Source organism: Macaca thibetana, chromosome 7 (assembly GCF_024542745.1).
Source record: "Macaca thibetana thibetana isolate TM-01 chromosome 7, ASM2454274v1, whole genome shotgun sequence".
Lineage (NCBI taxonomy): Eukaryota > Metazoa > Chordata > Mammalia > Primates > Cercopithecidae > Macaca > Macaca thibetana.
Genome location: NC_065584.1, coordinates 122,419,761 through 122,446,233, shown reverse-complemented (window position 1 = coordinate 122,446,233; position 26,473 = coordinate 122,419,761). Strand labels below are relative to the sequence as shown.

At 40.9% G+C, this 26,473-nt stretch overlaps 1 long non-coding RNA gene across 2 annotated transcripts in view; it reads left to right on the top strand.

The window, feature by feature from the left end:
- The window catches only part of LOC126958033 (uncharacterized), an 85,741-nt gene that overhangs the window by 13,163 nt on the left and 46,105 nt on the right, over positions 1-26,473 (top strand). For both annotated transcript variants that reach the window (XR_007727044.1, XR_007727045.1), the window contains one exon: positions 1,038-1,140. This is a non-coding gene — a long non-coding RNA (uncharacterized LOC126958033). The remainder of the gene's footprint in view (positions 1-1,037; positions 1,141-26,473) is intronic.

Sequence of the window (26,473 nt, the reverse complement as noted above, 5' to 3'; positions counted from 1 at the left end):
TTTAGTATCGTCTTTCCCAAACTTGCCAAGCATGTGAATCATCTGTAGCCTTGGTCATACTTACGTGTTTCAAGATCCTGATCTAAGTCTACTGAATCAAAATATTCAGTGGAGAAATCTGGGAATCTGTATTATTAACAGTTTCCCCACAAGAATCTTTTGACCAGGCAAGTTTGGAAAATGCTGTTGTAGATGAGTGTCGTGGGCAGCTGCTTATTTGGCCCACCATTGAATTTATAACTAGCTCCTGCCTGTAATTCACTGCAAGACTCCCAGTATGACCAGGAGACTGAATAAGATTCTCTGAGATCACAGAGACTTGCTTATGAAATGAAATACAGTGAATAGGAAGATTTTGATGTAGTAAAAGTTGCATCAGCTCTGGAAATGAGAAACCCGGGTTCAGGTTCTAAATCAGCCTCTAATTAATTATTTGATCTTGGGCAAGTTTCTCTCTAGAACCTAAGATTCTCAACTGTAAAAACCTCAGTAAGAGGGGATGTCTCCAAGTTGCCTTTTTGGAAATATGAATGTCAGACTCAGAAAGTAGGAAGTGCCTAAGGAAGAAAGACAAATATAGTTTCTCTGTTTCTTGAAATTCTTGTCTTCTTGATCAGGGTTCCTCAATCCTGGCTGAACATTAGAATCACCATAGAGCTTTAAAAACACCGGTGCTTTAGGTCTCACCCAGGGAGTCTAATTTCATCAGCCGGGAGGAAAGCCTAGCCATTAAAATATAAACTTTCTAGGTGATTCCGTGTGTTCAGTCAGATGGAGAAAACCATCTAGATGGTAATAGATTCTTTTTTTCTATTTCCTAGTCAAGGGTTATATATACATACTAGTTTCACCATTTGTGAAACACAATCAATAAGAAGAGAAAACAAGATCAGTAGTTCTCAAATACTGGTGAGTCAGGAAGGCTGCAAAAAATTATAAGGAGAGCCTGTTAAAAAATATAGCTCTGTAGGCTCCACCATCAGATTCTGCTATAGCAGCTCCAGGGCAGGAAATCTATATATTTTTTATTTCCTCAGGTCCTCCTAATACTCAACTGGTTTGGGAACCATCGGGCCCAGTGATCTCTGATGCTCCTTCCAACTTGTAGGATGTGAATTCCTGGGTTTAGTTATATAAGAGGTAAGTCACAATTTTAAGAATATTTTAAAAAGGCAATTGGTACTTCAAGATTAAGAGATTATAAAAGGGATGTTATCAAGCAATAGGAATGGGCCTGAGTGAGGTACTAGTTGATAAAAATTTGCTTACCTGTTTTACTGTCACAGAAAGAGCCATAAGGATGTGTCCACACAGTTCAATGATTTCCCCTCGGGAGTACTTGAAAAGGTTCTTCCTTTGGCCTCTTTATTTGCAACTGTTCAGTTCTAGTTGAAAAGAACGAAAACGCTTCTCTCAAACGGGTTAGATGTAGTTTATCAAACTATATATTATATACAGCAGATTGCAAATGAAATAAAGTATGGCCACAATCTGGTCTTGTATTTACTACTAATCCCTTTAAATTCTGGCATTAATAATTCCCCGCACTCATTCCTTCTTTTGTTCATTTATTCATTCACTCAATAATGAATTTAAAGTTCTAACTATGAGCCAGGAACTGCTCTAGGCCCTGGGGATACAGCAGCAAACATGAGTCTCCTTCTTTTCAAAGCTTACATTCTAGTTGGGGAAGTTGGTAATAAATAATTAAAGTATTACATGGTGTTAATTGTTAAGGAACATAAGACAATGTAAGGCGAGAGAAAGTGGTGGGAGCTGGAGGAAAGTGTTATTTTAGATAGGTAATCAGGGAACGCTGCTCTGTTATGGTAATATGTTAGCAGAGACCTAAAGAAAGTTAGAGAAAAGTCATGGTGATATCTGGGGAAAGTATTATACAGAGGAAACAGCCAGTGCAAAAGTCCTGTGGCAGGAAGGTACTGGGCAGGATCTGGGATCAGCAAGTGGCTACAGTGGCTTGCATGGAGTGAGTAAGGGTGGGATGTTGGAGATGGGTCAGAGAGTAGCAAGCCGTCATCATGGGGGCTTGACAGGCCAGTTTTAAAGTCTTTGTATTTAACTCTGAAAATCAAGGATGGATCCTGCATTTGAAGCTTATAATCCTGAGGCTTTCTATAAGTAAAATAATACAAAATTAGCTACAAACCTAATATTTATTTGGAATGAAAAAAATCACAATAATATCAGTTTTAAAAGATATACACACACCACAAAATCCAAAAAACAAAAACAAACCCAAACCATAATAATTTTACTGTGACACCTCTCTGTATTACTTTTTTCTCCTTTTTTTTTCTTTAAAGGTATAAACAAAGCTAATTGCATTACTTTTTCCCTCTTCATTAGTTTACACTAAAATATCTTAGATTATTCATATTATTTTCTAACATCATTTTCAATAGGAAGAACTGAAGATAATTCAGTCTTTCCTGTAGCTTGTTGGTACAAAATTTATCTTTTTATTGTTGATTTCATGGAAAAAATTTTCTTTAATTTTATAACTCATTATTGCTAATGATATGTATGTTTTTTAGAATTGTTGTCAATTTGAGAAAACTTTTCTCAACTTTCTTTCTTTATATGACCATAAGATTTGTAGGAATTTTCTGTGTACTAGCTTCTGGCTGCATATATTTCAACCCCCTTTTTTCCTCTACTAGCCACATATTTCTGGTATGATGAAGACAAGTTCCTATCTTATAACCTCAGGCTATGAACTTTAATGTCACAACGTAGATTGGTACAGAGGATGACAGAAGTATTCCTGGAAGCCATTCCAACACCAGGAAAATTTTTACACTGAAGTAACTGTGAACCACAATAATACATCCTACTAACCCAAACTAAATGCTTCTCTAATTCAACTTCTCCTTCCCTGGGCCTGCGAGTGTCTATGTCTGTTCTCACACCACTTGACTTAAAGAGAAATGTGACAGAGGGAAATAAGAAATAAAGAGCTTTGGTAAAAATATCTCATGTTTGCAAAGTAAAAAAAAAAAAAACGACCACATGAGCACATGGCCAGAGCCCCTTCCAGGGCCTTGGAAGAGCTCTGTGCAATGAGGGACCCTGAATCTGCAGATTTATTAGCTTCGAGAACGATCAATGTCTGGTGAAATGTGAAGTCACTGGAGGGTTTTGAGCAAAGTATTAACGTGACCTAATTTCAGTGGTAAAAGGATAATTGTGTCTGGGGAGTAAAATATAGGGGAGCAAGCCCGAAAGCAGAGAGATCAGTCAGGAGCCTGAAGTTTAGGTTGCAAAAGAAAAACAAAAACGCAGACATAACTCATTCTGTGTGTTCTAGGAAAGCTGACTCCATTACTCATTAAGCTATTGATGTGTTTCCTAACAATTCGTGCCTGCCTGTGTCAGCATTGTTTCTTTTCTTAGCTATTGTTGAGTCAGCAATTGTAGAGCATTCTCTTGATCTTTTCTCTTCTCAATGTCTTTAAAGTTCAAGTTTTACCAACAATATTTTTGTTATTATGGCGATTTCTCTCCCTATTTGCTGCTGCATAGATGCCTACGGTGCTGGGTGGATGATAGGCCTTTACCTACACTATTTCAGTTCACAGTCTCAGTGCAATCTGTGTCTGGCTTGAGAACTTCCCAGGAGAACTCTTTCCTGTTATTTAGAAACCCTTTAGAACCTGGTAATTTATCACTTCATATTATCATATATCCCTTTGCCTATCCAACTCACATCTTCAAGGCCTTTAGAGTTTAATAATTTTATTACATTTTGGGGGAAGTTAACTTTACGTTGTGTTGCATTAGAACAGGGATTGGCAAACCTGTTTTGTAAAGGGCCATCCAGAAAATATTTTAGACTTTGTGCACCGTATGGTCTCTGTCAGAACTACTAAACAATGCTATCATAGCAGTAAAGTGACTATAGAAATTATGCAAACAAACGAGAGCATGGCTGTATTCAAGATACTTTTATTTACATAAACAGGCCTCAGGGCTGGATTTGGCTTGCAGGTTGCAGTTTGCTGACTTCTGCTTTAGAAATTTCCTCTAGCTGTTTCATGTTATGTGTCCCAAATCTTAATCTCACGTCACCCCATGAGTCTAGAGTCTCCATCTTTAAAATGAGGACCCTAATATATGTCCTGTGTATTACACAACATTGTTATAAGGGTCAAATGAGACATTAGTTATAGAAATCTGCTAAAATTTTAAAGTGGCATATGTCTGTGTATTTCTTTTTTCTTTTATTTTTTTTTTGAGACGGAGTCTCGCTCGGTCACCCAGGCTGGAATGCAGTGGTGTGATCTCAGCTCACTACAAGCTCCGCCTCCTGGGTTCATGCCATTCTCCTGCCTCAGCCTGCCGAGTAGCTGGGACTACAGGCGCCCGCCACCACGCCCGGCTAATTTTTTGTATTTTTAGTAGAGACGGGGTTTCACCGTGGTCTTGATCTCCTGACCTCGTGATCTGCCTGCCTCGGCCTCCCAAAGTGCTGGGATTACAGGTGTGAGCCACCGTGCCCGGCCTGTCTGTGTATTTCTTTCTCTTCCCTACCACTCTACAACACATTTCCCTGCCTCCCACTCCACCTAAAACACATATATAAACATTCAATCACAGAGGAAAATTATGGCTTGTTATCTTATTCTTCTCCTGAGCTTTATGGTGAAAACTGGCTTCCCCAAACATCGCCAAACTACCTGTAATGGCACAAAGCTGAGTTTGTACTTACCACGGTAAGAGAGTCTGTAATCTAGATATAGTCTTAATGGAGCCTCAAAAGAGGGAAGGCAAAGTCAGGAAATTTATTGAAATTTTAGAGACTCACCTAGATGAAAGTGGGTCTTTCAATGCAGGGCTTGGTTGGAGTTGAATATGGATTATGATATAACGGGTCAGGGTTAATGGACACAATGAGGTGAGGATTCTGAGGAGGGGTTCAAAGAATCTTGGGGTATATATTATCATTTAATGCTTTCTATTGAAGAATTGATTGATATGTCAGGAAGTTGCTGGAATAAAAAATAAACTCATTTGTAACTTTTATTTTTACGAGCAAATTTCCTGGAATAGTAAAATCATATTTATGAACCCATTGAAGCAGTAAAGTCATGTTAATATAGTCAGTAAGCTGTGTGGATGTAGACGATTTTAATTCTGTCTTAAAAAGAATATTGGAGACCTTCTGTGAGAAAAAGACAAGGAAACATAGATGGGATTGCAGGTTTTACTTAGAAAAGAGCAGAGAATGACTAGTAGAAAAGAAGACAATGCTATAGAGAAGAGGGGAAGAGAGGTCCAGGATGTAAAGGGTTTCTCAGCCAAAGTTTAAAGAAAATTTTGAAACAGAAGAGAAACTTTGGGGAACTAGAAGCTAGGATGTAAGTTATGTCAATAATGTCAAAAGTCAGAAAAGAGAATACTAAAACCTATCAAATATAAATTGTTTTCAATTAATTGTTCTGGCTGCACAGTTTTATTTTCATGTGCAAGTCTGTGTGAAGACTGAAAAATATGTGGGCATGCTTTTGAGGAGTTTACTTTTTTATTAAAAGAATACATTTTCTTAGTAGAAAATTTTAAATGTGTACATAAATAACTAGAAGAAAGACAGATAACTCTTAATTGGGAGGTGAAACTCCAGTGAAAATGAATATTAGTAGTCAAAAGTCCAGAGAAGTAAGAAAACTGACCTTCATTAAAAGTAAATAATAATTTCTTGGTGGAAGAGGAGTGGAGTGCAGACATGGGAGAATGACAGAAGAGAAGGGAGAGGATAAATTAAGAGCATGTTTGGAGGCTGTTGGCTGTTTTGTGGGAAATTGTCAAAGGCCATTGCATTTTTAGGAAACAAAATATTGATCTTAAATCTTAATTTTTTTTAGTTGCTGTGATATTTCAGAGTTTAGGCCAACAACAAAGTAGAGGGTGTAGTACCCAGTACTGTTCTCACTTCTGATACCAGCTAAAAGTTCAGGGGGTTCCCAAAACCATCCTCAGTTTTGATAATTTGCAGGAATGACTCACAGAACTCACTAAAGGCTCTTCTACTCATAGTTCTGGTTAATTACAAGGAAAGGATACAGATTAAATCAGCCAAGGGAAGAACACATATGGCAGAATCTAGGAGCAGTAACAAATATGGCGCTTCTGTTGTTTTCAGCCCATGAAGGGAGGACATATCACTCTGCAGGCACTGATGTGTGGCAATACCCATGGAGAATTGCCAACCAGAGACTGATGTGTGGCAATACCCATGGAGAATTGCCAACCAGAGAAGCCCATCTGAGCCTCAGTGACCAGAGTTATTACAGGGGCTCTATTTAGTAGACATGATTGAATGATTGCATACATATTTGATCTCAGTCTTCAGGTTGATTGTTACTGTGTTACCCCAAAGCCCCACTTTAATGTCACATTGTTGATCTATTGCCAGTCCTTATCCTAGGACCTTATGGTTGTGGTCACCTCCTGCCCTAAATCCCATTGCTAGACCATCCAGTATGACCTAAGGACACCAGGCAAACAAACACCCTCCCATCAGGAGGGCCCATGGCATAGGCCAGATCTTTTCTTTGAGAAAAGCCAAATTCTTTGTTATACAAATACAAATCCCTTTTATTACCCCTCCTTCGATAGTGACTTCTTCACCCATACATAGAAAAAAATCATTCACAATCCCATCAATTTGAGGGAAACACTTTGAGATGTTTTGGATTTGTGACCCCACCCAAGTCTCATGTCAAATTATAATCCCATATCAGAAGAGGGACCTGGTGGGAGGTGACTGGATCGTGGGGGTCGATTTTCCCCTTGCTGTTCTCATGATAGTGAGTTCTCATGAGATCTGGTTGTTTAAAAGTGTATAGCACCTCCCCCTTCCCTCTCTTCCTCCTGCTCCAGCCATGTAGGATGGCCTTCTTCCCTTTTGCCTTCCACCATGATTGTAAGTTTCCTAAGGCCTCCCCAACCATGCTTCCTGTACAACCTGTGGAACTGTGAGTCAATTAAACCTCTTTTCTTTATAAATTACCCAATCTCGGGTAGTTCTTTATAGCAGTGTAAGATCAGACTAATACACGCTTTAAATATTTTGGCATAGATTCTCCTAGATATATCTTAGGTAGTTTAGGTATAAAATGTTAACTCACCTTTTCTTTATTGCTCTGCAACTTATTGATAAAATGGATAGCTATTTACATGAGTTAGAAAATGAATCAGGAAAATACAATTGTCAAATAGGAGAGTTAGATGAGACCTTAGACTTCATCTAGTCTTTTGGAAAGGTGAAGTGGTTTGTTCCAGACCAATGGAGTCAGTGAGACAGAGCTGAATCAAAATTTCAGGTTCAGTGACTTTTCTCTTACAACAAAGGGACGCTCAAGAGACCTTGTTTTGGGACCAAAGGATGTTACTGAACGTTTTGAAAATAGGGTTGCTTTGTTGATAAATGGCAGGAAAACTCTAATGCCTTTTTGATTGATTTGATTTTACCCCAGAATTTAGGATGTTTTCCAGATCCATATGTTAAAGTTTGTCAAGAAGACAGCTACTCAACTGCTTGCATATTTTTCTGATTAGCTGAGTTACATATGCTGCTGAAATAGTCAACTAGATTTCATGTTGTTGATAGAAGCAGCATGGGATCTAAAATTAAACACTATCTGTACCTCTCTAGCACTTTGGAAAAATTTCCCTTCCGTTCGGTGCTTCCTTGTCCTTCTTAGAAAGCTATTAAATTTTATGTTTTTCAGATTCAAATCTGGAACCTAGTTTTCAGCTGCTTTCTTATTCCCCATCTCCAAAATTTCTAAACGCTTAATTGACTTCTTTTTATGTGGGTGTGTGTCAGGGTTGGAGATTGTTAATCAATGAAAAATGGTTTAAAAGGGGGCCAGGACTTACTCTTCTGTCACACAAGCCTGTGAGTTGCAAGGGGAAATAAGTGGATGCACTCATTTTCATGAGCCAGAGCAGCATTGTGGATAGACGTAGTAGGTAAAAGATTGCCAGGTCTCATCTCATCAGATGGAAATGACCTGCTGTTCCAAACCATTTCCACTCTATTGACTAGATTTGCCTTAGCTATGACATAAGCAATGAGCAAATCATTTCAGTTAACTGGTGATCTATTTTAAAAATGCAAAATGCAAGCATCCCTTAGGGGAATTTTTGTACCTTAGAGCACTCTCAGTTTGATTTTGTCTTTTGTATACTTAACTAAAGTCAGCTGCAGTGAAGAGATACAATTCTGATGAAATACACTTGGAACTTGACGTGGGGTCAGGCATAGGGTAGGACATGTCAGGTATTCAGGAATGCCAGAGAAACTGGAGATCAAGGAGGAGGGTTAGGGAAATGGAGATGAGGAGGCCCTTCGTTTCTTCATTTAGTGTAGTTCTGAAGTGTGAGCTTAATGGAGCATCAATATGGAGTATTTGCAGAGGGGTTGACACATGTCTTTTCAACTACTAAGAGGAAAAATGTTGTAAATATTGGTAAAGTGATAGAAAAGGCCAGAGAGAGAGAAATCAGCTATGTACATTATGATGTACAAGTTTTAATTTTATTGATTCTCTAAATGCATAGAAATAAATTTTAATCTAGAAATACAGAAAATACAAAGAAACTTCAATGGTAGAAATTTTCAATGGGAAATTTTGTGGTGCTAGAAATTTCGCTTTACCTCATTGGGGTGTTGGTTACAGGAACGTGTGCATCGTCAATAGTTACTGAAGTGGACCCTTAAGATATGTATTTTTCTCCATGGAAATTATTCCTCAATACAACTAGTTAACAGCAGCAACAATGACAAAGTAGTTGTGTCAGTCAGGATCTTGGCAGGAAACAGATATCCATTCAGTTGGGTAATTTGAAGAGTTTAATAAAAGGCCAATTTATAAAAGGGTCAGTAGGGTGTAGCACCTCAGGACTGGAAACCTGAGTTCCCAGTAGGGAAGGGATCTGTCACCAGAATGCGAAGACAGAGAATACTGCATGAAGAAGACCATTTTGCAGAAGCTGGAACCTTTGGTCAGGGACTCAGCCAGTACCTAATAACCCTATGGTGAGAGAACTGGAGGAATAAAAACCCTAACCTCAGACTCTTTCCTCCTTCCTTCCTACCCATCTCCCCCTTAGATGAACCCAACTAGAAGCCTGAGAGCAAAGAGGCCCAAAGATATAGTCTATACAGATCAGCCTGGCAGGGCACAGAGCAGGGTGGAGAAGGAGATGGAGAGGAGATTAGAGGGACAATCAGAAGATATCCAGCAGAATGTTTTCCATTTTCCTGGAATCACTTCACTCCAAGTGTATATGGTAATTCTCCAAAGTGTAAATAATATAAGTAAGACAAGGTTGCAGTACTTAAAACATTATACTGAAAGTTTGAGGATAACAGGGTTTCCAATGAAGCAAAAGCAAATTTAAAGCCTCACAACAGCTATCAGAGATCCATTAGCCATGCTTCATTCAGGGAGCTCCTCACTGCCTTCCTCTCTCTTCAGTCCCTAGTCATGTCATGGTGAAAGGGCCAGTCTACCTTACCAGTGGTAATTTTCTTGACCTCTTTTCCCAAGTCCAAAATCTGATCCACTGAATGGATCCCCAGTCAACTCCCCAACAGAGAGTGATTCTTTCCCTTTTTCCCCCTTGCCTCTTTTTTTTTTCCCCAGGATGATCAATAGTGGCAATATCCATTTCATTTGGGGAAACCACTATCTTCACTATAGGCAGTGGTCTAGCCATAGTATATATAGCTCTTATCGGCTGTAGCATGGTAGTGTCTTGAGGTCCAAATGAATTGGATCATAAGAAGTCATGTCAAGGTTGAGAACATCAAGAAAGCCAGGCAAGACTAGGGCCTAGAAGAAGGGAACATGGGCCAGGACTGTTATGCTAAAGGTCTTTGGGTAGGTATCCAGGGGCCTCTCAAAAGTCCCACATGGACTGAATTCCACTTGCCAGCTATGTGGCCTTGGGCAAGTGACTTAATTACTCTGAGCTGTAATTTGTCTCTCTTCCCCTCCTTTCTTCCCTCCCTTCCCCTTCCCTCCCTCCCTTCCTTCCTTCCTTTTTCTTTAAAAATAGGGATATGAAATGTACATGAAAACACTTTGTAAAACTGTGTGGTCCAAATGAACATAAGTTCTTCCTTTCTAGTAATTGTCCATCTTTTTCTGTTGTCACAACATTCACATGTATAATGCAATGTCATGCAATAATTTCCAAGGGCAAAGCAAGGATTGGGGATTTGGGAATATGTGCCCAGAGATATATTGTAAGTGGGAGCTTGGTTAGTTGAAAAAGCTTCTCATAGAGATTTTAATGAGGCTGCTCACCACATCACCCTCAACTGGGTCATATGGTGTTGAGAGTTGCTTTTGAGACAGAGGTTACAAACTCGTGTGGGTTGAAAGGTCCAGTAGATATAGCTTGTTTGGCTTTCATAGAATTGTAAAGTTGCTGAATTAGTTGTCAAAATTTTAAAATCAGAAGATTTCACATGTATAAAAACCTTATATTTCTGCCTTCTCTTGTAATACAGAATTTCTGGCAAAACCAAGTCTAGATTCTTCAATGCCAAAATTCTACTAGAGCTAAATAGTGGCTCTCCCTTTAGATGCAGCATGAATCCTCCAGCTGGTGTCACCTATTTGTGTCACGTGCCCTCTTGGTAATTGGGTTTGCCATCTTTGGTGTACACGATCATGCAATTGTTGACACTGGAACTGAAGGGGACTTCAGAGTGTCACAGGGCCCTGACTTTGCTTTTAGTCAGGTCGGGATTTAGTTTCTCTATTTAACAGCAAAAGCCTCCAGGCTTAAATGATCTCCCTGGCGGGGCTGAACGGGGACAAGCAGGCGGTGGAAGAAATGGATCAGATGGAGGTCAGTTTTCTCCCAGTGAAGGGCTTTTGCCTACCCTCATGTGTGCTCTCACCAGCAGATTATAATTTCTGAAGGCCCGCCGGTGGATCCATTGTGAGGAAAGGGAATCCCTAGATGAGAGAGGCTCCTGGAACCTCCCTGCAAGGTTCCACCAATGGAACACACACCAGTGCTCTCATGGGTGACCTTGAACCTGGACGCCCAGCCCTGCCCATCAAGCGCTAGCCTCACAGGAAGGACTGTGAGCTGGGAGCCTCCAGCGTCCTTGACCCCCTGGCAGGGATCCCAGGCTGAAGAAACCCTCTGTGTTTTGTTGTGGGATGGGGAAGAAAGATAAGGCTGGGGAAGGAGGGAAGAAAGGGAAGAAAAGCAGGGATAGAGAGAATACCTTTTTTCTTTTCCTCCAGAAGTTGAGTTTTTGTGTGTCTGTGCCACATGTGTGCAGTGAGATGTTCATTTTCTTTCTTGTTTTCCAGTTGTGGGATTGGTGTGTTGCCCTAATGCTGCTTGTTTTGGCTGCCAGAGGAAGTAGTGACAAAGGAAGTGGGAGAACAAACCATTTTGTAAGCAGTCCGCCTGAGAGGAACAATAAAGCAGAACTGGAGACAGGGTGTTGGGCTTGAGATTCTCTGAGACTCCCAGGCACCGGCATCCCTGAAGCTCTGGCCTGGGAGAAGGAGTGGGAACGTGGGGGTATTTTAGAGCTAGAAAAGGTTGCAGTGATCACTCGAGAGAGATGTGTCGAGCTATGCTTTGCGATTGTGACTGACCGGCTTTGGTTAGATGCCTTCTCTGGGCTCAGCTTCCCCCCTGCTCCTCCTCTCCCATCCTTCCACTGTGTCAAATACTGGGGCAACAGGCATTTTCCAATGAGGAGATAGTCTACACCAGCAAAATGTCTTTGTTTAGTGGGGGAGGTTAAAAATAAGATCAGGATATATGACTATGAAGAGGACCCCATAATGCGAATGTTCCAGAAACACTGGGTTTTATCCTTGGTCATACCTTTAGGAATTTGAAAAACATATTAGCACCCAAAGATTGTTAAAATTCCTAGTGATTGTTCAGTGGAATCTGAAAAGAATCCTATTTCACTTTACATTTTTCTCAAGACTAGCTAGGAGTGAAAGGAGACTTCGCATACATTCAAGGGATGGTGCCAAAGAGCTTGAGCTCGATTGAGAATGGTCACTGCACAGATAGTATCCTAGGGATGTGGTTGGAGAAACCCCCTTTGCCATAGATTTCTTAGAAATTGGGTCAAAGCATGTCAGAACTGGCTAAGGTGCAGTCCTTGCTCAAAACAGGACAGAATGGCTTACCCTTTCATTTTTCACCAAAGGGCTAAGAAGATGGATAAAGTCCCTAGTTTAGATGACTGCTGGGAGCCATGAAGCAGTAGGACCTTCACTTAAGCTTAACCTGCTCCCTGGGCCTCTGGGAATGAATGTGCCTAAAATGGTGATTTTTTTTTTTTTTTTTTTTTTTTTTTTTTTTTTTTTTTTTTGAGACGGAGTCTCGCTCTGTCGCCGGGGCTGGAGCGCAGTGGCCGGATCTCAGCTCACTGCAAGCTCCGCCTCCCGGGTTTACGCCATTCTCCTGCCTCAGCCTCCTGTGTAGCTGGGACTACAGGCGCCCGCCACCTCGCCCGGCTAGTTTTTTGTATTTTTTTAGTAGAGACGGGGTTTCACCGTGTTTGCCAGGATGGTCTCGATCTCCTGACCTCGTGATCCGCCCGTCTCGGCCTCCCAAAGTGCTGGGATTACAGGCTTGAGCCACCGCGCCCGGCCAAATGGTGATTTTTTTAAAAAGGATATTCTGCAGCTGAGAAAAAGGCCTATCTTTTTCTCTGGTGAAACCTTAGGAAGTCACCCAGATATTAGGTAACAGCACTGAATGAAAAGGTGTATTGTTATATTTGAAACCCTAGATTGCTTCGAGGGATATAATGCACTTTTTTTTTTTTCCTGCTTCCATTAAGTGATAAGGGATGGGAACAGAGCAGGCACCAACTGGAACACTAAAGAAGTTACAGGAAATACCACTGCCTTGTAAAACTGTAGCACGTCTGCAGCAGTTAAATGACTCAGATATGTAAAGCCTCTGGTTAATTACTGTTTCTCAGGATAAAACCTTCTTTCCACGTGGGTCTGGGCAGTGGGGTGGATGGAAGTGCTAGGTAGGTTGGATGGAAAGGGAACTTATAAATGGGCATGCCAATCTATGTGTAAAGTACATCTCTATACCAGTATCAGTTTAAATTTATCTGTAAACTGGTATTAGTAGGTGTCCTTGTCTGGCTAAGATTTCTGGCTATATTAGTTCTCTGGATCCCTGCTGAACCAGTATCTGGAGCTGTTGCCTATTACACTACACAGGAGAGGATAGCCTTAGTGCTGTCTGTTAAGCTTTCATATTCTAAAACACAGAGTAATTTTGGAAATTATTCTTTTATCAAACCATACCAGTACCTATTGAATATTTGAATTAATGAGGGAAAAAGAAGAGATCTTCATCAAAAAATGTGGAAATGGATTCCGGTCCATGTTATGGCAAAACTAAATTATTTTTGCTGGGCCGTTGGGAAAACCACTTGTCATCTATGTACAGTGCCTGATTTTCACCTCTCCATGTCTGTACTGTGAAGAGATCTTACTGCAGCGTAGATTTGCTGAGATGATCCCAATTTTGGATATTTATAGTTCTCACACATCATTTAAATGCCAGAGAAATGTGAATATTTCAATATTTTAGTATCTAAGAAATATGTTTTAGATTTAATTTTTTTCATGACAAAACTTGTGGGTCTTTTTTGTTTTTAAATAAAAAATATTTACTGAGATATGATTCACATGCCATAATAGTCACCCATTAAAAATTGTTAGTGTTTTCACAGAATTGTGCAACTATCACCACAATCTAAATATGGAACATTTTATTATCCCATAAAGAAAGCTCTTACCCATTAGCATTGTTCCCCACTTTTCCCTTCCCACAGCCCTGGGCAATCACTGTTCTACTTTCAGTCTGTAGATTTGCCTATTCTGGACATTTTGTATAAATGGAATCTTGCAAGCTGTGGTCCTTTGTGACTGGCTTCTTTCTTTTAGCATAATGTATTTGAGGTTCATCCATGTTGTTGCATGTCTCAGCATTCCATTTCTTTTTATTTCTGTTTAATGTTCAATTGTAAGGCTATACCACATTTTATTTCTCCATTCATCAGTTGACAAACATTTGGCTTGTTTCCACCTTTTGGCTATTATGAATAACACTGCTACGAACACCCACATACACGTTTTTGCGTGGACATATATTTTTACTTCTCTAGGGAATGTACCTAAGAGTAAACTTACTGGTTCATATGGCAACTCCCTTTGCTTGCAGAAGAATGGGACTGTGATTCCTAGAGAATGCCAGGACTTGCAGCCTGGTGACCTCTTCAGTGTCTATGGAGCCCTCATGATCAAGACAGCATTGTGGAAGTTGTAGCTGGGATAATACGTATCCCCATTATCCCAGCCTCCTGATGTTTACTTCTTTGTCCTATCTCCTCCCTCTGACCTGGGTGGGAACTATAACTTGCTTCTGACCAGTTGAATATGACAATAGTGATGGGATGTCACTTTGCTGATTATGTTACATTGCATAGGGCTCTGGTAGGCTAGCGACTCTCCTTGTGTCTTGATGAAGTACACAGTTATGCTGGAGAAATACATGTGGCAAGGAACTGTAGGTGGCCCCTGGAACCCGAGGACAGTCAGTGAAGAGCTGAGGCTCCAGTCTTGTAGCTGCAAAGAGATGAATTCTGTCAACAACTGGGATGAACTTGGAAGTGGATTTTTCCCTAGTTGAACCTTTGATGAGAATGTGGCCCAGCTAATGCCTTGATTGCAGCCTTTGAAGCTCTACGCAGAGGACCAGCTAATTCGTGCCCAGACTTCTGGCCCACGAAGACTGAGATAATAATATGTGGTGTTTGTGTAGCTAAGTTTGTGGCAATTTGTTATGCAACATAAGAACAGTCATCCAAAGTCGAGGATTTGGTTCCATTATATAATCTGGGCTGGATGCCACTGGGTTTACTTGTCAAGGCAAATATTCTCTTTACTTATCAGTGTGATTATCACAAAAGATAAACGGCCATAGAAGTTCAGGTATGTGCTTGGTTGCTATAGAGTAATCTATGCCTGTGGGGTATACTCTAGAATGGGAAAGTAAGGATGGCAGAAGTAAGAAACAAGAGTTCCACTCTGTCTGCTTGACTCATACAGGAATCTCTACAAATCCTGTTCCAAAAAGAGTCCCTAAAAGATCAGAACACAAGAGGAATGATAACTTATATAATGAGAGCTACTGTTTATTAGGGACTATGGGACTGAGAGGATATGCATGAAATTGAGGCTGCGCCCTGATATAGCTTATGTTATACTGTAGTTATCATTTACCTAGCTCGCTGTGAAGCTATAAGCTTGATCTTGACATTCGTTTTCTCTTACACTTCTTTAGCCAAATAATAGCAAAACAAGCCCAGCCTAGTGAACAACACTTCTGTTTTTGGAATTTAGTTAGGATGATTCCATTTTTCTTAGTCATCCTTTTCTATATTTAACAGCCCTACACTCAGAATTTTAACTTATAACTTATTTACATCTATTAAATTAAATCTATTGTGTTAAAACCTGCATTTTTTCCACCTGTCTCTAGACAGATGGAAACAGCTGATGATGTGAATCTCTTAACTGTCCTTGTGATATCATTTCATCTTGTTACATTTAATTCCTGACTGACTTAAGTGAGGCGAGTAAGGTGGATCTTATCCTGTAGCACAGGGATACATGTGGAATTTCGTCCACTTCCTTGGTGATCTGACTTTAATTTCAAGCACTGTAGAGATGACTCAGTGTGCAGCAACTAATATGAAAAGTCGTGCTGCTTATCACGTACAGTGAGTAACTACCCAGACTCACCTCAGATGACTTGGAAGTCTCCTAGTTGGGAGAATGAAGCAATTTAAAATTGATGGGAAATGAATGTCTGAAACCCAGTAGAGTAAAAGTTTCAAGCATCACTGAAATTTTCACCTTCCGTATCTCATACCAGTAGACACATAACAAAGCAAAATTTTGTTCTACTGAGGATGGAATCAACTGTGGTTCCCCGTATATTTACAGCAGTGCCATCGTCCCATCATAGGAAACAGAGACGAAATGGATCGAGTAACATTTTATGTGATGTTCTTCATAGAACAGTTTTGCCAGGAAACAAGTAAAGATGACTTGGACACAGTAGGAAGAGACATTTCCATGAACAGGGTCTCGTCACTTTTTTTCTATATCTATAAAAGAAAATGTATAATTACACTCTGATGGAGCAAATAGAATGGTGAGGAATGTTTATATTTACATAGTTGATTTCATTTACTTTTAACAATTTTTATTATTTTTTTATTTTTATTATTTTTTTTGAGACGGAGTCTCACTCTGTTGCCCAGGGTGGAGTGTGATGGTGCTATCTCGGCTCATTGCAACCTCTGCCTTCCGGGTTCAAGCGATTCTTCTGCCTCAGCCTCCAGAGTAGCCTAAACTACAGGCGTGCGCCACCATGCCAGGCTAATTTTTGTATTTTTAGTAGAGATGGGGTTTCACCATATTGATCAGACTGGTCTTGAACTTCTAACCTCATGATCCGCCTGCCTTGGCCTCCCAAGGTGCTGGAATTACAGGCGTGAGACACCGTGCCTGGCCAATAATTATTTTTATTTACTGTTGTCAGTAAAGCATTTTCACCTCTCTATGATGTGGGACATTGTGTGGTGATGTTGCCCTACTTCTCCATTCCGTTGCCCACATCTCTAGTTCTGCAGTAGAAATCCTTGATTCTCTGCTTATTGGTCTGCACTTACTCCTCTTGGCTATTAGTAGGAATTTTCTGGATGGCAAGTACTATCTTGGTTGCTCTTCCTCTTGTCCAGGTCCTTGGCCCCCTTAACTTGGGAATATCACTCTACTTACCCTTGGTTCTACTATCATAATTCCAAATGCTTCACAGACCCTTTTCATAGAAACAATATATGCTTGTTAATTTGGACCCAAACAGAAACGAGCTAATTTTACATTACAGCTATCAATTGTAAAATGTTCTGTAGAGCAAGGCTTTAAATAAGTGTAAATGCATACATTGTCATTAAGATTAAACCAACATAGAGCAGATTCTGAGCATTTTGCTGTTTATTTCTTCCTCTTAGGCTGCACTAAGTCGTTTTCGTAGCATTAGCCCCACCTATTCCCAGTTCAGTCAGTGCTGTTACTCGTTTTTCATGTGTTAAATACCACATTAACACCTCGTTGGTATTTCCACAAGTAACATCAATGACTGAGCTGATTTTCAGTCTAATTTACTTCTCAGACTTTGACTCTGTTCAGCACTATTTACCTTTTGAATTCCCCCTTTTAAGTGTCTCTGCAAATGCCTCTTAAATGAGAGGTATGTTAGGAGGTACATGCCCCAGTTGTTCTTAGTTTTACTCAGAAGTGCTTATTCTTGCATTCCTTTAACAATCATGTCACCTCGTTTTGTGCCAACCACTGTGGTGGGTACCGAGAATACAAAGATGAATAAAACACTAGTCCCCGACCTGGAGGAGCTTCTAAGGTTGGAGAGAGTCGTGCAAACACATAATTATACCATGATATAAGTCCTCTAGCAGGGATAGGAACACTGACTCAGCCTGCAGGAATAAGAAAAGGTGGTGTGTTCGTTGGGTCTTGACGGATCCATGAGGATTTATCAGATCGTTTAGGTACATATGAGGGGGTGGTGGCTGCAGAAATAATTTCTAGACTGAGAAACAACATGAACAACAGTATGGAGGCATGAAAGGAAATGGCTGGTTTGAGAATAGTGAGAAGTTGGGTGTGACTGAAGTGTAGTGTGTAGTGTGTGTGTGTGTGAGAGGGAGAGAGAGAGAGACAAAAACAGAGAGAAAGACTCTGGGTGATAAGCTTGGTGTGGGAGAAGTTTGGAAAGAGAGAGAAGGATGTTGTAGGCTGGGTGTGGAATTCTGATTTGATTTTGTACCAATAGGGAGTAGTGGAAGCCCTAAAACAGAATAGTTACATGATAAGAGATAGTACACGTAGCAGTGTATGGATGGGACTAGCATTGGAAGAGATGGAGCAGAGGGAGGCTCTATTAAAAGTCAGTTAAGGCTGCCTGCAGGAGACAGTTCCAAGAAATCCTCCACTAGTAGACCTGGGTATGAAGCTCTTGCAATTGAGCTGGAACTTAAACTAAGTCACTTGGAGGGGAATGCAGAGGAAGAGCTCTAGCTGAGAAACATTTCCAAGGTAGAATTGTCAAGAGTTTGTGACTGATTGGGTGATGGAGGGGAAGTGAGGCTGACTCCAGTATTCTCACCTTGGGAGACCCATTTGCTAGTCGCATTATTAATAAAAATTGAATACAGGAGAAGATAGAAGTTTGGCTGGGAGGGAGGAAGGGAAATAGGTGGTACATCAAACATATCTGGTGTCTGATTCATATTCTTTTGGCATCCTCTCTGTTTTTGACCATGGCTGGGGCAAACCATTCTAGGGCAGCTTCAATACACTTTGTTCTGAGAACATCTTGCCTCCTGTGAGTGCCCTGGTCTTCATGCCTTGGGGCTTTCTGAATCCAAGCAAATAAAGTTTGAGGGGGTTAACACTCCCAGTACAACCATCAATCAATAGAAGGAACTAAAGGATAAATGCTACCACTTCCATCCTTTGGGTGGTCAATCTCAAGGCATTCTGTACCTTTGCAGAAACTGGCAGAATCAAGCTCTCTTGCCCACAGTGGAACTTCCATAACACACTCTTATGTTGGCTTTTCTTCTTCCCTGTCTCAGCCTCTCCACTCATGCAGTTCTGCTACCTAGAATCACCTCTCAAGTTAACTACTTGTGTGTAAGTTCTTATTTTAGGCTCTACTTTTCAAGCACCCTAAGCTAAGACAGGTGGGGAAGAAAAGATTGGTTTGGTTTGGGATATGTTAAGTCTGTGGTGTCCAGGATCTCTGCTTATAGTTTAGGCACTTGGTGAAATGGTACATACAGAGGCTCGCATCCTACATGTCTAAATATTAAAAAGTTATAAGTCAAGCCAACACATAGTTGAATAAAATGTTATATTCTCCCATGTACTTGCATATGTTTGAATGTGGAATTCTTGGGCTCCTCTGAGCTTCATGCAAGAATGCAGCTATGTGAAAATGCTACGACCCATGGCCTATCCTCCTTTCCTTTTCATCTCTGTCTCTATCATGCACTATGTATTGATACTCCAGTCTGCAAGCTCTATCCACACTCCCAACAAAGACCCACTCTCACACCTTGGGATGTGTACAAGGTGGTGCAGCTTGCCCTTAGGAGAATCAACCAAGGAAGGAGGACTGTGTAGGCTCTGGACGTGGATCCTGGGTACCTGGAACATGGTTTAGAAGTGGGACCATGGACTCTGGGTGGGCAGGTTCTTTTGTCCCATAAGATCCTCATTATGTGGGGAGGGTCACACCCAGAGGAGAGCCACATGGGGTCACTTTAAAGCATGGAGTCCAGAGGACCCTTTTGGTCATATTTAGGCATGGTGTATCCATTGGGTATCCTGGTGGAGCTGTCTGGCAGGCAATTGGTAACACAGATTTATGGCTTAAAGAAGTTGGAACTTCATATAAATATTTGGGAGTTGGTAGCATGTGGATTGTCATTGAATGATGGGAGTAGATGGATGTAACTGGGAAGATGAGTTGGAATGAATAGAGAAGGTCTAAGGACAGAACTCTGGAGGTGGTTGGGGAGGTGGAGCCAGGGAAAGAGGCTAAGGAGCATTAGCCTCTGGGAGTAAGTTAGAATGCATTGTCTTGATATTTTAAAGGAATGCTATTCTTTATAAGTTAATCCTTAAAGCAGCACAATGAAGCTTATGCATTTTCTCCTCTGCTCACTCAATGTCCCAGGTATACAAATTCTTATTATATAGCTGCTCACAAGCAGTCTGAGACTTTGAGGACAGGGATTTATTTTAGGACTCTGGTGCTCAATATCTTACCTGTTGCTGTGGCCTGAATGTGTCCCTTAAAATAAATATGTTGAAACTTAATTGGCAATGTGATATTAAGAGGTGGGGTCTTTAGGAGGTGATTATGTCATGAGGGTGAAGCTCTCATGAATGTGATTAGTGACTTTATAAAAGAGCTGGAGGGAACTAGACAGGCCATTTTTTGCCCTTCCATCTTTTCTGCCACCTAAGATCACAGTGTTTGTCCTCTGTGGAATATGCAGCAATAAGGCACTATCTCAGAAACAGAGAGCAACTTCCACCAGACAGTGAATATGATGGTGCCTTCATCTTGGACTTTCAGACTTCAGAACTGTGAGAAATAAATTCTCATTCTTTATAGTAATAAACTACTTAGTCTTGGGTATGCTGTTATATCAACATAAAATGGACTCAAACATGGAGGGGGACCAGGTGCGGTGGCTCATGCCTGTAATACCAGCACTTTGGAAGGCTGAGGTGGGTGGATCACTGAGGTCAGGAGTTCGAGACCAGCCTGGCCAACATGGTGAAACCCTGTCTCTACTAAAAATACAAAAATTTGCTGGGCGTGGTGGTGCACACCTGTAATCCCAGCTACTCAGGAGAATTGCTTGAAAAAGAGGCAGAGGTTGCAGTGAGCTGAGATTTCGCCACTGCACTCTAGCCTAGGTGACAGAGCAAGACTCTCTCTCTCTACAAAAAAAAGAAGAAAAAAACCCAAACAAACCAAACCAACCAACCAAACAAACAAAAACAGGCAAAAAAAAAAAAAAAACAAAAAAAACAAAAAAAACACACACACACACAAAAAACATGGAAGGATAAATATAGTGCCTTTTTGAAGCATGAATACAGTATTTAGAGAAAGGCTATTTTGTGATTAAGGAGGAAATATCTCAAATCTCAAATTCTCATATGTTTCTAGGTGTCCATTTCTTTAACTGCAATATGAGGTAAATTATATCAGCATTAGTTTATTTTGAGAATCAAGTAAAATAACAGAATAGCACTTAGACAAAATTAAATGTTCTATATAAATGTAATTAGAAAGGCTGATTCTAATGCTTTAATTTTGAAGAATTTTAAATAGAAGCTCAGTGCTCTGGAAGGGCTTTCATAATCATCTTATCTGACTCATTTTCCACCTAAGGAAAGAGAGAGTGCAGAAGGGTAAGAGACCAAATTTCACAGCAATTTTATGACAAAGATCGGCCAACTCAGTCTACTTCCACTATTACAGCTCTTTAAGCATACCACTGAGTGTCCTCAGAGAGAGAAGAGGGAGGAAAAAGATCCACAAAGCATACAAAATGTGTGGCAAAATAGTCCATTAGCAAAGTAAGACAGAATGAGTTTTGTGACGATATGGTTTCCTAACAGTGCTACCCTTAGTTTGCTGAGCAGTCCTCTGAGAATTACGGACATGGCCTCTGTTGTAGCCAGGTTCTGAATGAATTAATGCCTGGCTACCCACTGGGACACTCATGGAAACATCAAGGCATTGTCCCCATTGGATTTTATGTCAGTAGAAAAGACAGAAATTAACAAATAATTATAAATTACCAACTGCATGTTATTAAGTGTCTGATTAAGTATTAATAACTAAGTGAAGAATTACTCTAGATTATGAACTTTATGAGGGCAGAATAATCCTGTTTTGCCCCTTTACGTAGCATAGCATTTGCCACACAGTTGGCATTCCACAGCTAGTTACTGAATGATATAGCAGATATAAAAAATGCCAGGAAGGAAAAAATGCCTCCTGTCCATAAAGTAGGTGAAAGATGACCTGATCTGGTGGGGCAGATGGAGAAATCTACTGAGGAAATGCTATTTATGCTGATATATAAAAGCAATTGTCTGCCGGGAGTGGTGACACATGCCTGTAATCCCAGCATTTTGGGAGGCCAAGGCAGGCAGATCACCTGAGGTCGGGAGTTTGAGACCAGACTGACCAACATGGAGAAACTCCGTCTCTACTAAAAATACAAAATTAGCCAGGTGTGGTGGTGCATGCCTGTAACCCCAGCTACTCGGGAAGCTGAGGCAGGAGAATTGCTTGAACCTGGGAAGCAGAGGTTGTGGTGACCCAAGATCACACCATTGCACTCCAGCCTGGGCGACAAGAGCAAAACTCCGTCTCAAAAAAAAAAAAGCAATTGTCATGATGAAGAAAGGCAAAGAAACAGCATGTGAGAAGGGACCCAAGCAAGAGGGAGCCTGGCATAGTTCTGGAATTGAGAAAAGCCTCACAAGGGGCAGTGGGCTATGGCAGGTCTAGAGTGCTATTTATTGCTGGATAATACGTTTCTCTAGAGCTCAGCAGCTTAAGACAGTAATCATCTATTATCTCATCATTTCTGGAGTCCGCTATCCTGGAGTGGCTTAGCTGGTGATTTTTTGGCTCAGGGTCTCTCATGGGGTTGCAACCAAAGTATTGGTTGGGGCTGTAGTAATTTGAAGGATTGACTGGGGTTGGAGGATCTGCTTCCACAAAGGTTCCTGTGTATGACTGTTGACCAGAGGCTTCAGTTCTTCACTGCTGTAGAGACTTTGCTTCCTCACCACATGGGTGTCTCCATAGGGTTGCTCATGACATAGCAGCTAACTTCCTGTAGAGTAAGCAGTACTCAAGAGAGAGAGGCAGAAGACATGATGGCTTTTATGACCTGAATGCAGGAGTCGTATGTCATCACTTCTACTATGTGCTGTTGGTCACACAGACTAATACTGATACAATGTGGGAGGGACAAAGATGTGAAGACCAGGAGGCTGGGGTCATTGGGGGCCATCTTGGAGGCTGGCTACAACAAGTGGTAATGGAACAGGGACCCAATGGAATTGAGTTTTTAGGTCATATTAAGGGATTTAGACTTTATTCTATGATTAGAGAGAAGACATGGAAGGATTTTAAACAGAGTCCATCCACAGGACTGGAGATTAGGCAGGACTACTGTCCCTGAAGAGTGCAACGGAAAGCAGAAAGATGGAGTCATGACTTCATTTCTAAAGCCTGGGTGTTTATGTGCTGATTCAACCAGTATTTATGGTGGAGCTTTGATACGGCAGGATATGTATTGGATGTGAGGATGTAGAGGTGATGAGATCTACTTACATATTTACCTTCTGGGGCTTACTGTCCAAGGACAGACAAAGGGAAGTAAGTGGGCAATTACAACCTCAGCACGATTTCCATCATAGGGTAAAGTACAGGTTTCTATGAGGTCATTTCAAAAGGCATATAACTCATTTTGGGCAATCAAAGGGTTCCTTGAAGAGGTGCCATGTAAACAGGGACCCAAAGGATGAGTGGGCTTATGTTCTCAGCATGAACATAGGCCAAGAAGTGAGAAAGAGAAAGCCTTGTTTGGGGGAACTGCAAGTAGTTGAACGTTTCTGGAGTGTAGATTGGAGGTGGGTGTGGGTGGAGGGGTAAGCAGTACAAAGTCAGTGTGGTCATCAGGGTCACATCAGGTTGAGCCCTTTATTCTCGTTAAGGAGTCTGAACTTAATTTGGGGAGCAGGAGGAAGTTACTAAAGGACTTTAAGAAGAGGGTGGATCATTTAGAATGATGATTACTCTGGCTGCAGCACAGAGAATAATTTGAGAGCAGCCAACCTGGAGGCTGGGAGAGGAATTTAGAGGCTGTGATAATAAGACAGCTGTGAACTGATAATGGCTCAAACTGTGGTTAATAAGAATTGGATTCAAGTGAGGTTTAGGAATTAAGGTGAATAGAATCTGGTGATGATTCTCTTGGGAGATGAGGAAGTCTAGGGTAATGCCTAGGATCATGGCTTAATCTTTTTGAGTTCTGGACAGTGACCAGAACTGACACAAAATTTGTTAGACAGGGATAGAACGATCAAACTTGAGGTAAAAGGTCTGGGATGAATCTCTCTGATCCAGTTACTGGGAATCGCCTACAGGGCTAGGAGATCATCAGTAAGGTGGATTTTACTTTTAGTCTCCTGAAAGTTATGTCACAGACACTGGAAAGAAGGGAGCCTAAAATGTAAGACTCCTTTCCATGGAGGCTGGAGAACAGGAAATTAAACATTTCCTAAGACTTATGAATATTTTCTCTATCCGCAATAAGCCACAGTCTAGAAGGCAATGGAATGAATCTTATGAGGTTTTATGTGGTGGTGAAATAAGAGTGTATTATCAGCTGCGATTTCTTACCATAACCATTGTGCAACAGCAAGTTTGCTGCCAAAAAAATCCCAGTGCATCCTATTTAATGGTATGAAAGCCTCCTGTTTATAAGTGCACGCCATTTGTGCTATACATTTTCTCTTCAAATTTCTCAGTTCTGAGAAAGTTGAATTAACAACATAATCCACTTTAAAATACTAATTTTGGTTGGGCATGGTGGCTCACACCTGTAATCCCAGTACTTTGGGAAACCAAGGCAGGTGGATCACTTGAGCCCAGGAGTTTGAGGCAACATAGTGAGACCCTGCTTCTACAAAAATTTAAAAAATTAGCCAGGCATGGTAGTGCATGCCTGTGGTCCCAGCTATTCTGGAGCCTGAAGTGGGAGAATTGCTTGAGCCCAGAAGGTCGAGGTTGCAGTGAGCCATGTTTGTGCCACCGCATTTCAGCCTGGAAGACACAGAGACCCTGTCTCAAGATAAATAAAATAAAATACTGATTTTGTGGATTATGCTTCTTAGGATAATGAACTATCAGCAGTCAAACACAGTGTGTGTGTGTGTGTGTGTGTGTGTGCGCGCGCGGTATATGCATGCACACGTTTGTGTGAACATGTGCACGTGTGTATGTGTGCCTGTATGTGTGAAAGTGTGTATGTGTGTGTGAGTGTATGTGTGCGTATGTGTGTGTGTGTGTAGACTGTATACTTAATAGCAGCCCTAAATGACACCCAACCAGCACTGGGGGTCAAGAGTTAAAATTATGTTAAACACAGAGAGCCAAATAACTTTCCATGTGCCTCTTTTTACTCTGCACTTTCTCCCAGATCGTCACTACTCCCACTGGCCTTTTTATACACCCAAGTTAGTCTGATTCATCTGCTTCTCTTTCCTCCTTGCCTCCTACAGAAACTGCTAAAATTATTTTCTATTGAGTTATAACAGCATCTCTCTAGAATCCCAAGCTCCATCTTTAGGTTCCATTGAGTATAGACTCAAAGTTGGGTCTTCATTTTAGATGATTTTTTCTGACTTTCTTGTTTTCCTTTTTTGTTTGTTTCAATGAGGTCCTTTTTGGTCCTTTCTATGATCTCAAGGAAGTAGTTTTTAGAGTCCAGCAGGGCTCACTATTTTGCACCAAGTGCACTGGAGATCCTTTGCAAGCATACACGGTGTTACCTTGAGCTGCTTGCTGCCCTGTCCTCTGCCCCTTGCCTACTACCATTGCTGCTTTTCAGACACCATCTGCCCTTGATTGTTAATGCTTGACTCCATGTCCTTTTGGAGGAAGCCCTTTATGCAATTACAATTATCTTGACTTCTTTTTTTCTTTCAAAAGTCACCCTGGAAACAGACCCTGTGCTGCATCCTTTCAAAATATTTGTGTTTGAGACATTTCATGTAGAAATTAATCTGTGAGCAAAAAGTGAGTTGGCACAGGTAGATGCATTTGCTGAGAATGATTGAATGGAACATCAGCACCAACTGTGCCAGTCATCTAAGGCAGATTCTTATCTCAGGGGCAACTGCCATATAATGAGTCTTGAGATCAGCGGAATTAATGTGGAGCTAGTAACTTACATCTGCACTCTTGAGGTCACTTGCACAGTCTGTCTCCTATGAAACTGGTCACTTGAGCCATCTTTAACAAAGACACAGACAAAACCAATTCTGTTAAACACCACATGGTCATAATCACCACCAATCTCAAATATATTTTACGTTGTCTACATATGATCACGTTTTATTCCCATGTTACTGATGAAGAAAGTGAAAACAGGGGGCTAAGTGACTTCATCTAGTTACTACTATGTTATAATAAGGAGCTGAGCTAGGACAAACCAATTTTCTTAATTTGTGGTTTCATATTGTGTCCTCTTAAAACACTCCAAATGTAAAATTTCTCTTTCTTCAACAGCACATGTTTATTAAGTACCTATTATATGCAAGACACCATATGTATTAGTCTGTTTTCGTGCTGCTAATAAAGACATACCCAAGACTGGGTACTTTATAAAGAAAAAGATGCTTAATGTACTTACAGTTCCACATGTCTGGGGAGGCCTCACAATTATGGTGGAAGGTGAGGATGAGCAAAGGCACATCTTACATGGCAGTAGACAGGAGAGAAATGAAAACCAAGCAAAGAGGGAAACTCCTTCTGAGCCCCCACAAACTGTTCTAACCCCTGCCTATTATCTAGTACCAAAGTCACTTCCACATTTTTGGGTATCTTTTCAGCAGCACTCCACCCTACCAGTGCCAGTTTAGTGTATTAGTCCGTTTTCATGCTGCTAATAAAGACATACCCAAGACTGGGTAATTTATAAGTAAAAGAGGCTTAA